The sequence below is a fragment of the Crocodylus porosus genome, unplaced genomic scaffold (assembly GCF_001723895.1).
Source record: "Crocodylus porosus isolate Cpor-Errol unplaced genomic scaffold, CroPor_comp1, whole genome shotgun sequence".
NCBI classification, from domain to species: domain Eukaryota; kingdom Metazoa; phylum Chordata; order Crocodylia; family Crocodylidae; genus Crocodylus; species Crocodylus porosus.
The window spans coordinates 7,527,538-7,543,842 of NW_017728925.1; the positions used below are offsets into that span (position 1 = coordinate 7,527,538).

Consider the following 16,305-nt stretch of genomic DNA (forward strand, 5'->3'; position numbering starts at 1 on the left):
TTCCCCTGCAGGGCTCTCACAAATGTGGCCCTTGATAATTTTTTCAAAGACCTTCCCCAGGATAGAAGTGAGGCTGACTGGCCTTTCTTTCTGACAGGCTCTTCCTTTCTCCCCTTCTTGAAAATAGGGACCACACTGGCCCTTTTCCAGTCCTCAGGGACTTGTTGTTGTTGATTTTGTTACATCCTGGTCCCTGTATCTTGATGGTAATATAACCTGCTGCCCCCAGAAGTCCCTTCTCCACAGGCCCCTCCCTATCTGGTGCAATTTTCATCTCTCAGCCCACAGAGAGAATATACTGTTACTACAATAATGGAAGAAAAAGAAGCTAAAAACAATACTTTACATTTCAAATAACTCTTGACACTTCCCTTGTCTTTTTCTAACCGAATGACAAGTGACTTTATCTCGAAAGAGAAGCCAGCCTCCTCAAGCTGTCTACATTGTCAAAAAACATAATTTGTAAATTCTCTGATTACCTCTGTCGCTGCTAGACTCTTCCATCCTTTTCATATCCCCCTTTTTAAACTCTCTTTATGTGCTGTTTCCCAAAGTGCTTTTCTTACCATGAATGTTTTCTGCCAAAAGAAAACTCTTCTTTTGAAAGGGAAAAAAAAAATCCTCAGATTCCACCCCAGACTGAATTAAAGTGCTGGGTTTTTTTTCCCCTCTTTCTTCAGCCCTTTAGATGACACAAAATGTGAATTTTAAAAATAACTGGATTTTTACGACTCGTTAAAAATAAAAAAAAGAACGTTAATGAGAGAGACAGAAAGAGAGACCCTGAAAGCAGGGTTTGTTCAACACAAGACTAACTAAAATATTTACTAATGAGAGGGAGAAGGCGAAGTAATTTAAAAGATTTAAACTAGGGGTTGTTTTTTTTAGTCATGCCACCTTCCTTTTTCATTACATATTTCAATATTTGCCTACCTTTCCAGAGATTTGCTTGAAGTGCGTACAAATTATCTGGCATTTGGCTAAAGACAATATGTCTAATTATGGCTCTAAAGACCCAAAATATTTTTGAGCTAAGCTAAAAGTCAAATTCACAAAAAAAAAGAGAAATTAATAATCCTCTTTAAATTCATTCTAAACGCAGAGGTGAGAATGTCCATTCGTGTATGAGAGTACGTCTGGAAGAGGAACAGTGACAGAAAGGGGAGAGAGAGGAAGATTCAGCACTTTAAGGCCTGATGAAAGTCCCCTTGAAGAGAATGGAAAAGCTCCTGCTTGCTTCCAAGAGGCCTCAGCTTATAACCCTGATGCACCTGGAAGCACGTTGTCCTTGTGATACGTGACAAGACAAGAGCTGGACCAAAGGCCCTGGGAGGTCACTGTAGAGGTGAGAGGGTGCTTGTGGCAGGGGACAGCGTGAGGGATTCGAGTGGCACGAGGCTCTAGGCATCAGCACAGTTCATTGTTGCGTGCTAGGGTCAACAGGTTCCCCTTCTCACCTATATGAAGCTATATGGCCATGTCCCTTTCGCAAGGTAATGTTGCCAGTGCTCTGGACAGATAGCTCACTTAATGATAGGGTCCCTAACATGGAGTTTTCTGCTTTAACCCTCCTGCTCCACCTCATGGAAAATCTTTGAGATTCAGTCCTTTATGCTGTTACCTTGAGCATTTCCTCGCCTGCACATTTATTCGAATGTGAATCCATCCGAACTGTATTGCTGTGGCCATCACCCTGTTACTTCTTCAGCAGCTTGTAGCCTGTCCAGTTCTCTCCCTGCAGGAAGATGTAGGGGTAAATGCTGCAACATGGCTGCTCCCCAGTGCAAGAGCAGGTAGCACAGAGTGGTTCTCTGTCCATGTTGCAGATGCCAGCCTATCTCTGTTCCCATCTGATCTGAGCCAAATATACTGCCTTTAGGAGGCCATCCATTAAATCCTGGCTTTCCCCCTACATTTCTTTGGCAGGGATCATTTTCAATTGATCTGAGGACCACTCTGGAAGCACGAGAGAATTTACCTCTCACAGTTTTCATTTGGGCTTTCTGCATACACTGATCCATCACTAGATCCCAAACTTGTCACAATCCCTATGCACACCTAACTGATCATGTCTTACAAAAATTCAGACAAGAGGTGCATTGGGAATATTAGTCATTCTCTGTTGCAGAAAAGTGTTTCAGTCCTGAGGATGGAGTGGAGGGCTTGTCAATCGTTCACAATCTAGTCTTACTACCAGTTCATTCCTCTGAATCCTGTGGGTTTTTTCAGGCAGTCCTGTTACCGACAACGCCTAAGATGCAAAACAGGCCACAATTTTTTTGTGGGCTACCACTCTGGCCCACTGAAAAAGACATGGTCTTGCCACTTAGGAAAGCTGGATATTATTCCTGGCTCTATCAGTGACTTCATGTGTGAGTCTGAAAAGTCAATTTATTCCCCTCTCTCAGCCCCAGTTTACCTGTTTGTATCATGTACTTATGTTATGAGCTCTTCCAAATACTCACTTTGTACCTGAAAAGCACCAAACACAATGCAACCCTAAATAAGACCAGGAAACCAAGATATTCAGGGGTATGGAATAGCTGCCACAGCATGAGAGGCTAAAAAGGCAAGGACTCTTCAGTTTGGAAAGAAGGGGGAAGGGTGGGGTGGGGAGGGGAGGGGAGGGGAGAGGAAAGGAGGGATATGATATGGTAGAGGTCTATAAAATAATGAAGAGTAGGTACAAAGTGAATAGGGAGCTGCTTTTCAGCAAGTCCCAGAATGCTAGAACTAGGTGGCACCTACTATAATCAGCAGGAAACAGGTTTAAAACAAACAATGGAAAGTACTTGTTTATGCAGCACATTATTAACTTTTGGGACTTATTGCCATAGGAGGCTGTAGAGGCAGAGAGTACAGCCAGGTTAAAAAAAAAAAAAAGATTAGAAAAATTCATGAATGCTACATCCATTAATAGATATTAATTAGCACAGTGAAACATGTATCCTCTGATATCACTAAAGCAATGATGGTGGATGCTAGGGAGGGTATAACAAAGAGTAGATCACTTTAGATATACCCTGTTGTTATGCTCTCTCCCTAAAGCATCCGCTCCTACTACTGCCAGAGACAGGGTATTAGGGTAAAAAGCTTATTGGTCTAACTCAGACTGGCGCTGCTTATGTTCCAAAATAAATAATAATAATGCAATCTATCTATTGAGGAACCAGGGGTGTTAAATTCTTCATTCTGCGAACTGATACTGAAGCACAAAAGTGTGACAGATAACTGTTTCCAAATATAACCCCTATTGGTAGCATTTTCCTTGATGTGAATAACTGATGAAACTAAATTGAGTGTAGTAATTCTCCTTCCTCCCTGCCCCCGCTCTCTCCTTAAGGGGGTAGTAATAGAAAGTGCTGTAGGGGTTGCCTGTGCAGAAAGCCCTGGTGAAATTCACCTGTGGAATTAGAGGGCAGAGTGACCAAGCCTCAGAGGGGCTTATGGGTTGCAGGTGGCACTAATTTCATGAAGAAGAACTGCATTGCCAAATAAAGAACAGATGGCTCAAGTCACCAGTTATTTATTTCTATAATTAGTAGCAAGCTGTGATCTCAAGTCTTAAAGAAATTGTCAGTTTCAATGAAATTCCCCTCCTCATCCTCATCCTGAGAGGAGGAAGTGTGAAAGGCTGTCTGCTGTTGGGCAGGAATGTGCTGGTTAAGGCAACAGGTTGGTGCTCACACAGGTCTTGGGTCCTTGAGGAACAAGCCTGCAAACGTTAGAAAAATGCTGTAGGCACTTAGCCATCTTCAGTGCTTTGTGCTTTCATACCAGCTCCTTGAGCTGGAGTTCATTGCTGCTATTTAGGAAAATGTTCCCAGTTCAAATCTGGGTCAGCTTTCAATCTATCTCTAGTGGTGTCATTTCTACCCAGCTCTCCCCCCCCCCCTGCCTATTTCTATTTGTTTTTCCTTCGTGATCTCCAGCTTTGTATTTCCTCTTCTGTGCTGCATTTCTTTTGGACCTTATCTTGCTTTTGAACTGTTTTTACACAAGTTAAGGATTTCATTGGAGTGAATTTTGGTTCACTCTGGTGTAGGGCTAATCAACAGTCATCAGGTGGGTGTGGCATTTGCCAACCTATTGTCAGGTGTGCTACCTTGTGGTATTAAACAATGAGATGAGGTTATAAATAGGTGCTCAGAAGCCAATGTGATGGGTACATTGTAGTTGGTAGATATCTAGAAAGAGGTATCGAGAGAGAGAGAGAGTACTGCTTGTGCTTGGAATAAGGTTTTTTGTTTTTAATTTAATGGAGACAGTAATCAGTTATAGAACTGTTGCAGCCCTGGAGATTTCATCCTCATAACAGGTTTTTTAAAGGACAATTTGTTTTTATCTGAATATTAAAGTGGACTGGAAGAAATTGTTCTACAGTGGCTCTCAACCCCTTCCCCCAACTCCCCACAATCCAGCACCAAACTCAAGAAGGGACGAGAATATCTGCCCCTGTTGCAAAGGACCTAATGGAGTTCAATGAAATCTCAGCAGAAGAATATCCTATAGTGGCTCTGGGCATAAATGAGAAATGGAATTAGTTTTATTCTTTATTAAGTCCTTTGGGACAAAACAAATAAAAAGGGGGCACCCTGTGCCCAGGAGTACTGAATGGATTAAAATGATGTCAAAGGACTGCCAGCACTGACGCCTAGACCAGGACGTCTAGAAGCTAAACTAATATGCATCCTCCTAGCTGTAAAATGCCTTCAGATCATATTAGATCCTATTGTGTGTATCTGTTTAGAGTGGAAACATGAGATTGTGGAGCAGGATGGCCAGATAAGATGAGGTTGGTGCTACATCAGCACTCTGAATATACTATCTCTATAACTTTCTAACTTCATACACAATGCAATCAGGACTAGGGTATGGAAGTCTTAAGGTCAATTGGATATCGGTTGGTAAGGAACATTGGGGAAACACCACTCCAGATCAGATATTCAGTCCCCCCAGTTTGGTTATCACAGATGGGAAGTACAAGAAACCCTGCTGTAGGTCCCTATAGGATAACTTATCCACAAATAAAGTTTCTCCCTACCTCCCATTAACAAAAGGCTAGTTGATGCCTTTTTTCTGTTCTAAATCTAGAAGGAGAAGGATTTTAGTTGGCAGCCCACCAGCCTGATACTGTTTTAAATTACACTAGTGTGAACCCACTGAGGTCAATAGCTGAGAGCAGAATTTTACTTCGTACTTCTGTTCTCACTGGCTCTTTTTTTATTGCCATCATAAAGGACAGAGCTAAGTAAAACTCAGAATTCCCATCCCTCAGGAATCCCTGACATTTCAGCCTTCATTTTTACCCCAAATTGAGGAGGAAAGTTGAGCTTGCTTGTTTGTTTGTGTTTGTTTTTTCTGGAACAGAAATTCTGAGACAAGTTTCTGAAATGTTTAAAAAAAAAAAGCTTATTTATTTATTTTTTTTACTTAAAATCAAATACTGACAAAAAATGAAATAGTTGATGCTTTTTTTGTTGAACTGTCCTGCAATGTTTCATTCAGAGTCAGTTCCATGTTGAGCAGCATATTCCTTGTGTCTGTACATTCAGGAGCCTGATGACCTTATAGGAGAGAAAGAGGAGAGGGCAAGGCTGAGTCCAGTCAGTGTGATTGTGCCTGGGTCCTTAGAACAAGGACTGAGACGGGAGGTGCACGCTGTCATTCAGGATAGTGCCTGATGTTCTCCAAAAGATCAACAATATGGGCTGCAGTAGACAGAGTCCAAGGGGATGATGTTTTCAGAGGATGATTCCCATTGACTACAGTGGGCTCTGACTTGCTACCTAAATATCTGGATCCTAACTGAATGAGATTAGGTGATCAAAAGCCCAGGGGAAGTCCTACTAAGGGGAGGCAGGAGCTGGCCTGGAAGAGAAAAGCAATTGGGGCAGGATGAAATGAGATTCTGGGCAGACTGTATAGCGGGGACGAGTCAAGTAGGACAAGCCAAGGCTAAATCCTCTCGAGAAGAAAGGACAGGTCTGTTCCTGGGGTATCCCTGTGGGTGATTTTCAAGGCTGGGACAGAAGGGTTTGGAGCCTAATGTGCTGCTTCAAGCCCCAGGAGCCTGGCCTAAAATTAGACTTAGGTGAAAACAATGGAGAATTAGCCTTAATTAGCTGCAGGTATTCACAATGAAAAAAATGTTGCTGCAGTAAGGCCAGTGCTAAGCACAGACCCTTAGAGCCTCTTTGCTCTGATGCTTGCACTAGGGACTCACGCTGTGTTCCTGAAAGAGTGTGCAGTGCTGCAGCCCACTTCCAATCTGCTGGGACACAGGGAGGTTATTAAAAGGTCTCTCTCGTTCTCTCCTACCACAAAGTTTTTCTTCTGGTTTTTTTTTTTTTTTTATTTTAAATTAATTTTGTAGACAGGTAGAAGATGCTGCCTTAGCTTTGTCCTTGGGAGCAGCAGAGCTTCCCTTGATTGAAGAAATATTTTTATAGCCTAAATGTGCAGGTTAAAGTAATTTTTTGACAGGTAAAATATTTGGTCATGGCCCACAGCAAATCTTTGTCTCATCCCTCCCCCTCCAATTCTGCCTGCTAATATCTGGGTCTTTTCATTTTGCTGGAGGGTCATATCTGCCTATTACTGCCTTCCACATGATAACAGACACCTGTCCCTTTCTCAACCCCTCTTTCACCTACCTTTACAATTATTCTTTAATGATGAAGCTGAGAGCTGGTGGTTCAATGCTAATATGAACTGCCACAAGACAGTGCTGTGTGAACGCCAATGGGGACAGAGCAAAATCAGAAAATTAGGGTTGCAAGGGACCTCAGGAGGTCTGGTCCAGTCAAAGCAGAACCATCCCCAACTAGATCATCCCAGCCAAGGCTTTATCTAGCCGGGTCTTAAAAACCTTCAGCAATGGAGATTCCACTACTTCTCTGGGTGACCTGTTCCAGTGCTTTATTACCCACTTAGTGAGAATGTTTTACCTAATATCTAACCTAAACTTCCCTTGATGCAACTTAAGACCATTGCTCCTTGCTTTATCATCTGCCACCACTAAGGAGAGTCTAGCTCTCTCTTCTTTGGAACCACCCTGTTGGGGTGCCATGGAGGGGTCCAGCGTAACCCTCAGCAGTCTGAGTGCCACATGGGTTTCCAGCAGCATGCCCCCACCCGTGTTATCAGTCCCCCCTGAGACCTGTCAACAGTATGAACTATTCCAAACCAATGCACTGCAAATATTACTCTCAGAATTACTGGTATTTTGACAGCAGACAAAACAATAGACTTTGCATGCTAAGTAAAACAGAACTTGGCTCTGGGTCTTCCACCTGGCACACTGGCAGGCACACCCAGCTCCCTCCTTTTTTTCCTAGAAAGGCGGGCAATATAGAAAGATTCGGTGGGGGAAGGCAAAACCACTTGTTTAACTTGAAAGGATACAGCAACAGGGCCTCCTTTGTTGCTAGTTTGTTGTCAGCTGTCATTTCAGGGAACTTTTGCATAAGCTGCTGCAACAGAGCCTGGAGGGGGATGCACCGGGTGCGAAAAGTAAGCCTCCTGTGAGACAGAACAGATGGCTTCTCCACACGGGTCTAAATAAAGCTGTAACGGTGCTTGGCACCACAAGAGCTGTCACGTGGCAGCTCTCAAATCAGAGTAAGTGAAGCACTCTGGCAGGAAGTGGAGAGATGGCCAGCAGAGAAAGGAGTCATGTGGGACTGCTGGGGAGGGAGGCTACGGTCATGATGAACAAGAAACTGTGTAGAAGCAACAGCTGAGGTTGTCTTGAGGCAATTAACTTTGGGCTCAACCTACCTAGCCCCTTTCCATCTTTAATGGAAAATAGGTATTTTCCCCTATCCCAAGGGGTGCCCATATGGAATACATTGCAAAATTAACTTGATACTGGCTCTGTTTTTCTACTTAGAGGCCCCAACCATTGTGTAGTGAGCACTAAGGCATACTAAGAGACCGTCCCTGTAAGCAGAGTTTAAATTACATAGGAAGAACTACAGCCTACATAAGTATAGGGCATGTTACAGGCACACAGCTAGCTCAAGATTGCAAAGCAAGCCAGTGAAATAGTGTACATGAGTTTCATCCATTCACTTCTACCAGGCAAATGCCTGTGCAGTACAGCACAGGCAGAATAAGGGATGTTGAAGGAAAAGGGTCTGAGCCTATATAGGATATGGATCTCAGATAGGTTCTGGTCTTGCATTTTTCATGATCCCTGGGAAGGACAGACGGGATGAAAAACACAAGGCCATGGAAAGGAGCCTAAAATCAGGCACTGGCCACCCATTGTGATATAAGCTCTAACACCCCAAATGCCAGCAAGCCACGGAAGCAAAATACAACTGTCTTGTAATCTTGCCAGTGAATACAAGGGAAATAATCATAGTAAAACCCCCCACCACTACTCAAAGGCTAATCTTCTGTAGACATATGATGTTAAGTTATTATTATTGTTGTTACTACTACTACTATTTCTGCTACTACAAGATCCTGATGACTGCAACACCCATCTATAGGATGCCAAAGGTGTCAAAACCCATCCGCTTGCATCAAAGCTGTGGGCCTTGTCCAGAATATCTCATATCCCAAATGCTTTTCTGGACTTCCATCCTAGATCTCAGTCAGGGGCTGGTCATCAGGCACATTGCAAACAGTCATGTGATATATATGCAATAATTAGGATCTTCCTTTCATCTTACTTGGGGAAAGAGAAATAAAGTTAGCTTGGCTGTGAAATATTTCAACTCTCCAAGTTTTCTGCATCCTGGAGGTAAGAACATTTTCTGACTACAGTGCCAAGGTGTTAAAAGATTTAGAAGAACAAAGCTCTCAGCTCTACAAGCATCAGTGTCTATCCATTGTGACATTTTTCTTTACACCAGATATAACAATTATTTTGTCCAAGTTAGTTCATTGGTGAACAAAAGTGAAGCTGCAGATCATTTGAATGTTGCTGGGGAAAAACCCATGCTACATATACTAGACTGGCTTTAAGGGCAAGGGAAGTAGGCAGCTAACTACCCTAGCTAGGTGTTAGGAGCAGCAAAAAAACACGTTTGCAAATATGAAGCATCTATTATTCCCCAGCAGTATTTGTTTTCCGTTCAGATTATCAAATTGGCAGTCTTATGGAATTTGCTGTCCAACAACAGCAGACAATAGGCAACTCATTGTATTGAATGAATCAGCTGATACTTGGTTGTTTAGACATTCCTGGATTAACTTGTATTTATGCACACATGTAGTCAGCTAGCGATCTTCAGTGATAACACAAATTTTCATGGTCAAAACAGAAAGCAGAAGTGGCAATTGTTTATGAACATGCAAATATCTTTCTGATGCTGAAGATTGCAACTGAAAAGTGGAAAGAGAAGCCAACAGCATGAAACAGAGTCCAGCACTAGTTGTGAATATTTTGAGGGACATCATTAAGGAGGAAGTCCTTTGTACTTTGAAAGCTGTTGGGCCCAAGTCATTAGTAAGCAAGAAGGGATGACAGTAGTTTTTCAGTTCATTTCTTCAGAAGGAACAACTCAGGTGAGAGAAGGCAGTGTTATGACCACATACCTTTTTTGTTGAATTTTTGGATATGACATAGTGGCACCATCATGAGAGGTGCACCTAGAACAGTTAATAGAAATGGGAATCTCACTTAGTGATCTGAGTGGTCAGGGCTACAATAATTTGGCAACCGTAAAAGAGAAACATAGTGGAGTTCAGAAAAGAAGCTGAAACAGTAACAAGAGAATGCTTTTGGTCCTGCATATTCTTTGAATTGTATACAGAAGCTGTACCGTTTTTTGATATGCTTCAAAGCATTTATACTTTTATTGCAGTCTTGCTGCAATACTGGGAGATAAGGGGCTAACATGTGACCATCCAGTTTCCAGAACTGTTACATGAAACAAGATGGGAAAGCTGAATTGATGTTATTTGAGTATTTTAGTACCAAGACTCAAAAGCTTATGATATTTTGGTTTCAGTTTCCAAGGATTCAAACCTTAAAGGGACCCAGAGGAACCAAAACTTAGAAAACAAATGCAAGTGGTTGTCTCGGGTGATGTTCAGTTTTAAATTATGTACATTGTAGTATTTTGGCATGTTATTCTTCATGAAGTCAGCATTCTCAGTAGCATACTTCAAAAACTTGAAGTGGCTATAGAGCAATCTATGCATCAGCTAAAAGACTCAAATAATGTCTCTGTAAGCTGCCATTCTGATAAGGGATTCACAAGTGTCCTGACTGCTGTTAAAGAACAGTTTGAGCTGAAAATCAAAGCTAGTTTGTCACAAGAAAAACCACTAAGAGTACAAATGAAAAAAAGAATGTTTGATTTACATAAGATCAGAGGTGAACCATTAACTAACTATAAAACCAACTTTTTCTCCTATGCTTTGAGACACCACTTGAAGAAAGGCTTTTACAATTTGAGGAACACCATAAGCTGCGCACTTTCTTTTTCTGTATCTCCAGCAACATTGAAGATGCCGGGTGAGGGTTTACAACAGCAGTGCACTGTGTTAAGCAAAGCAGTAGAAGACAGACGGCCTGGAGAGAGACATCCCGTGACGTAAGTGCCCTGGACCTTTCCATTGAACTTCAAGTTCTTGGCAGGCAGCTGAAACTTGGAATGTACCCAAAAGCTGTTTTGGAGTTTCTATGCAAGAATACCATTTCCGTCCCTGTTTCCAAATCTCCCATTGCAGTCGGGGGTCCATTAACACTGTCTGGGTCTGTTGCAAGCAGAAAAATGCAGTTTTTCAAAGTTCATACTTAAAGACATGTTCACTTTCTACTATGGCTCTTTTTTTGGCTGGTACACCTTGATTTAACTTCAGCCAAATGCTAAATTACAGAGTATTGATCTGAAACTTGCCCTCTGCTAGCACGCATGTAGCAGAAAAAAGTAAAGCTCACTAAGTTGCTAACTGCCCACAAATTATGGGGACCAGAGACTTTAAAGGAATGGCTCTGTGTTTGATTTTCAAGTTCTTCACTTTCTTTGTACTAATAAAAGTATGAAACAAAAAGAATGAATCCAAGTCTTTCAGTATTGTATCAGGCAATTAGGAAATTAACTGGGGAGTGTGGCAAAAAAAAATATTACCCCAAAATTAGGCTACAGCTGGTACAGAACATCCATTCACAAAAAATATAGAAGTTTCTTATCTGACTAGTGAACTGCACCAGCAAAAGCAGAATGATTCACCTCTACCATCACAGCTGATAGAAAGCTTAGATAGCTAGTTAGAGCGAGGCAGAACACAGGAGTGGGACACAGAAGTTGTGACTCCCAGACTCCTGGTTCAAGCACAAGGCAAAGCACTTCCTTTGGGACAATATCACTGCTGGCATCATCTGTTAATTCTTTGCTATAAGAATAATACTGTAGTGGAGACTTTGGCTTTATGCTTTGCAGCCCCAAGTGAACTTCAGGTGCTTCCGGAGGTAATTATTAACAAACAATGATAGTCATGAATGACATCACCCATCTTTTCTTGGAAAATACACTCTGATGATGCATTGAACCAAATGTTTAGTATCCTTGTTTTTGCCTCCAAAGTACATCTAAAAGAACAATTTTCCTCTGACAAGTAAGGCATGAAGTGTGAGTTTGTGTGTGACAAGTTCAGGGAGAAGCGTGCAATGAGGCAATCAGACAGGGAAAGCGCTGATTAGAAACACACAGAACAGGAAAGATACACCCCTGGGAGAGAAATATGATCAAACACTTGATAAAGCAGCAGTTTGAGGTGTCTCGAGGTTGGTGGGGTCTCAGTTAGATGTGTGAGTTGTCAACCTACGGGGTTTCTTGACCTTTCCTGGGAAGTATCTGGAATCATGTGTGCAGATGGGATACATTAGAAGGACGACTGTGGTAACCCAGTCTAGCAATTCTTTTATTTTCAAATTGAAGGAGTGGACCCTGAGGAGCTGAGTAATACCATGGATAGCTCCTCTCTGCAACCCAACCTACTGGCTTTTGGAACAGCAAGAGCAAGCAAGAGAGACAGAAGAAACTCAGAGTCCTTCCCCTGATTAGGAAGAAAAGTTTAGGAGGGAATTTTCTACAGATATCCCTACAAGATCAATACCTCCAGTAAAGTTGTTTGTTAGGCTGAGTTTTCCAGCACTGTATATCCTTTTTTATTTATTTTTTATTATAGACATTAGAACTAGGCAGAAGGTGTTGATTTATGTAATATATAAAAATGCTGTTCTGATCAAAATCAGAACTTATAAAATGTGTAAATTTGGGTGAAATTTTATTCTGGGGAAAAAGGCGAAGCATTTTAGCGATATTGGAATGTCCCATGTCAACATTTTTAGAATACTACTCTTTGATTTTTTTTTTTTTTTTTTTGCTTCGAAATTACGTTGAAAAGAAGAATTTTTAACGTCCTAAACTTAAAAAGATGGCAATGACAATGAAACATTTACTTTTCCCCTCCCATTTCGTGGACTATGTCTAGGATTTCATAGGAAGTTCTCTCTCTTTCTTTTCTCCATTTCAAAGCATAATGGGAGCCAAGCCCTCCCGCACGCCCATGAAATTACAGCACTTCTGAAGAAATGGAAAATCTGGTTCCCACCTGGCTCCGTGCTACAAAAACTACTTCAAGCTACTTGGACTAGAAGCCATGTCTTTCATACCCCTCAGCACCCTGACTGCTCTGCTGCTTGCTTTCTGTCCACGAGCTGCTCTGTTAACGAGAATCCAAGGATAAGGGAGCTGCCTTCCTGCTGCAACCCTGCGCCTCTGTCTCCTATGCAGCAGCAGTTTGACTTCCTTGCATAGGTACTCCCCAAATCTCTCTCTGTTTCTGGCCAGGAACCGGTTAACACTGGTCAGTCTCTCTTTCTCAGTGGAGCGGCTCACCGGAGGGCAATTCAGCAGCTAATAAAGAAAGGTAAATCACTTTATGCAAATGATGTTTTAATTATTCATTGCAATTTGACTGTAGTCGGGCAGGTGCCCTGATAGGATGAGCGTGAGGCGATAAGTGGGTTTCTTCTGTCAGATGCGCTCACCATGTCCCTCCACAGCGCTGTGAGGTGCCTTCAGCGAGTTGAAATTACCCAGCGAGAAGTGCAGGCGGCCGGGGAGCGCACACGGCACCGCTCCAGATGTGGTAATGTCGAGGAGGATTGTAGAAGAGTTCTCACACACCTTGTAATTCACCCTGAGACGAAGAGTGGAAAACGGGGAGGGGGTAACACTGACGAAACTCGGACGAATCCGTCTCTACGTTCTCACCTGCTTCTTTATGGCAACTTTGTGCTGCTCCAAATGGCTGTAAAGGTAGCCCAGTGTCATCGTTACACAGATATCCCATCTTCAGTGCTGTAGCAAGGGGGGCGAGCGGGTAGGCCGCCCCAGGTGCCGAAATGAAGGGGCACCAACAGGTGCTGCCCAGCCGGGGCAGGGTACGGGATGGAGCCACGAGTGGCTCATTTTGGGAGGTGCGGGGACAGGGGGAGGGTGGCTTCTGCTTCTGCGTGCACTCTTGGGCCAGCATGGGGGGTGCCCCCCAGATCTGTGCACGGGACAAGGGTGGGATGCCGCTGTGAGCTTTGCCCCAGATGCCAAACTTGGATGCTGCAGCACTTCCCATTGTGATTTCGGTGCTGGGTAAGGGACAGCAGGAGCAGTATTCATCTCAGGCCAGTTAAGAAGCACAACATAGGTGGTTGGTTGCAAGCTGTAAAATACTAGTGCTAAGACAGAAATGACAATATCACAAAATATAATCTATGCAGGCTGGCATGGTTGTCCCTGTTCTTCATGCTTTGGCTACCTTTATGGCAGGGAAAGAATCCAGAATACTCCTGCTGCGGATTCAGAAGCCCCAAGTGCCTGCCTGGGACTTCAGATGGCAACAATATAAGGCTTAGGTATACAGCTGAGTACTGATTCCCCTGGCTAGAGGGAAGGAATACATGCATTCACTCTGTCCAGGCAGAACAGTAGCTTGCCTCTGTTTGTTATGTTATTAGGCCCTTTTTGTACCTACTTTCAACCCCCATGATTGCCCCCAAAGCTTTTCAGCAATAATCTTTTTCCCTGCTCCTTAAAGTGCTGCAGGTGGGGTACAAGAAACACCTGCTTAAGGACAGGAAGTGAAGAAGAACCCGGCCTCCCATGGAATATAGGCCAGCAGACTGTAATTACCCAAATGTTTATGGGCTCTCTTTATTGTATGAGTCACAGAGGGCTTGCGAGGGGGCAGCAATTTCCATTTTGTTCAGGGCAGTAATATCCCTAGAGACCAGACTGATCTATGGAGCTGCCATATCAAACTCTCCTAAGAAAGAAAGATAGTAAATTTATTAGTCAGCTCACATTGGACTTTGCCATGTAGAAAGGGAAAGAATTCAACTGAAAAAAAAATGCCTTTAAAACCTCAATTCTGTAAGCATCTGTCTCATTTTGAGTATGGCTGTGCCTTTCGGTCCTTAAGAAAAGCAGAAGGTACATTCAAATGATCTGCTGGAGATGATTTTCAGCTTCCCAGAGCTGAGCAGGAACCAGGGAGGGGTTAATTACCTCAAGAGAGCTATATTCCCCCTCTCCCTTATCCCCCTTCCTGAGTGATCTTCACCCACCTTTGACCTCCCTCTTCTGTCGGGCCTGGGGCTGAGATAAAACACTGTGAATTAACCAGAGGACAAACAAAATGATTGCAATTCTCTGGACAGATGGCAGGCACCAGGGAGGAGGGTCAAGGAAATGATATCTGTGTCAAAGAAGTCAGCAGATTGAATTAGGAGCCCTGCAAAGGAATTAAAGTGAAATTATCCCATGTAAGACCAAGGGAAAGCAGTGAAGGAAGTGGAAATAAGGGCAAATGAAAAGAAACAGGACAATGAGGAAAACAAGGACACAGGGAGGGAGACAGCGGGAGCAGAGCAGAAGCCTAGTATATAAGAACTGGATATTATCCCTTTAACTATCTTGCAAATTCTCTAGAGATAGTCACTGTGTTCAGTTTTAGAAACCAGCCAGAGCTGCGCTGTTGACGTCTAACTCCGTTATTCAGGCCCCCGTATGCCTGCGCGATTCCTTCATACCGTGAAGAGCAAGAGACACAAAAAGAAGGTGATGGGGAAAAACCAAACAAAATAAGTTTAGGAGTATGCTGAAAATACAGCATAGGGAGGTGAAAATACAGCGCTACAAATTCTTCATTATCAGTTGCATTTCCATTGCAGCTAGAGATGCCAACTGAGCTCAGGGCTTCATCCTATTGCCCGCTGCACCAGAGATTTAAAATGAGACAAAGCCCTTTCTCTGAACTGCTCATCATCTGGGCAGGCAAGGTAGAAATTCACCCTGTTCTTCCACAGGTGAGGGAACGGAGGCATAAGATGACGTGATTTGCTCAGGGTCACACACGCACACATACAGTCCATGGAAAAACATTTTTAAGGGGATGTCTACACTGCAAATAGAAGAGCCGTGTCAGAGCTGGCTTTGAACTACCTAACTCAGGTACTGGTAGCAGTCTGGTCAAAGCAGCATAGGGCTCAGGGTGAACTAACTTCCCCTGCCAAGAGTCTCACACCAGTGCCTGAACCATCCATCACCATCGCCCCTCTCCTTGCCTGGTGTTTGGGGCATGAAGAAAGGGTGTGGTACACAGGGTGGGTGAGAGCCCCAGGAGGCACTTGGCATAGCAGTGGTAATGCCAAGCCCAAGGATCCATGTAGGAGGAAATGGAGAGTAAAGGGCAGTAAATGAGCTGGATTAGAGGAGCTGTTCTACACAGCCCTTCATTTAATCCTTTGCTTTCCTTTCATTGTTTAAATGGTTTAGCCCTTGTACATTTTAATGCTGCCTTCACAGAGATCCTGTCTCTTTCTTTCCTTCCGTTTCCCTCCATCCAGCTCCCTATAATCTCATTTCTTTTTTTTTTCTTTTCATTTCTGTGGCCCCGTCCCTTGTTCTCTCTCTTTCTCTCTCTAGTTTCCTCCTTTCTCTCTCTCTCTTTGTGCCCCTTATTACTCAAGAAGCTTTTGTTAGCACTGCCAACTGCATCAGTGTATAAGTGAGATTGTACTGTAAGTGAAGTTAAAAGTATTTCTATGGAGGGATATTTAATCATTTGAATCCTTGATAGGAGCAGCTCTTTTTATTTTCACTAGCTATAAATCCAGGCTCTGTCTAATCTCTGATCTCGACGAGGAGAGAATTAACCAACTGTGTGTGTGACTGGAAAGAAGGGACCACTTTTTCTGTGTGCGGAGTGGCGTTGCATAGGAATAAGGGCAGGAAGTGCTTTTCGGTCCGTGAAGTTCCCCACATTTTGTTCTGCTTG

At 43.1% G+C, this 16,305-nt stretch overlaps 1 long non-coding RNA gene across 2 annotated transcripts in view; it reads left to right on the top strand.

Annotated features, from left to right (window-relative positions):
- LOC109313859 overlaps positions 1 to 12,907 on the top strand; it is a 93,031-nt gene extending 80,124 nt beyond the window's left edge. For both annotated transcript variants that reach the window (XR_002102160.1, XR_002102159.1), the window contains exon 5: positions 10,460 to 12,907. This is a non-coding gene — a long non-coding RNA (uncharacterized LOC109313859). The remainder of the gene's footprint in view (positions 1 to 10,459) is intronic.
- Positions 12,908 to 16,305: the final 3,398 nt, after the last annotated feature.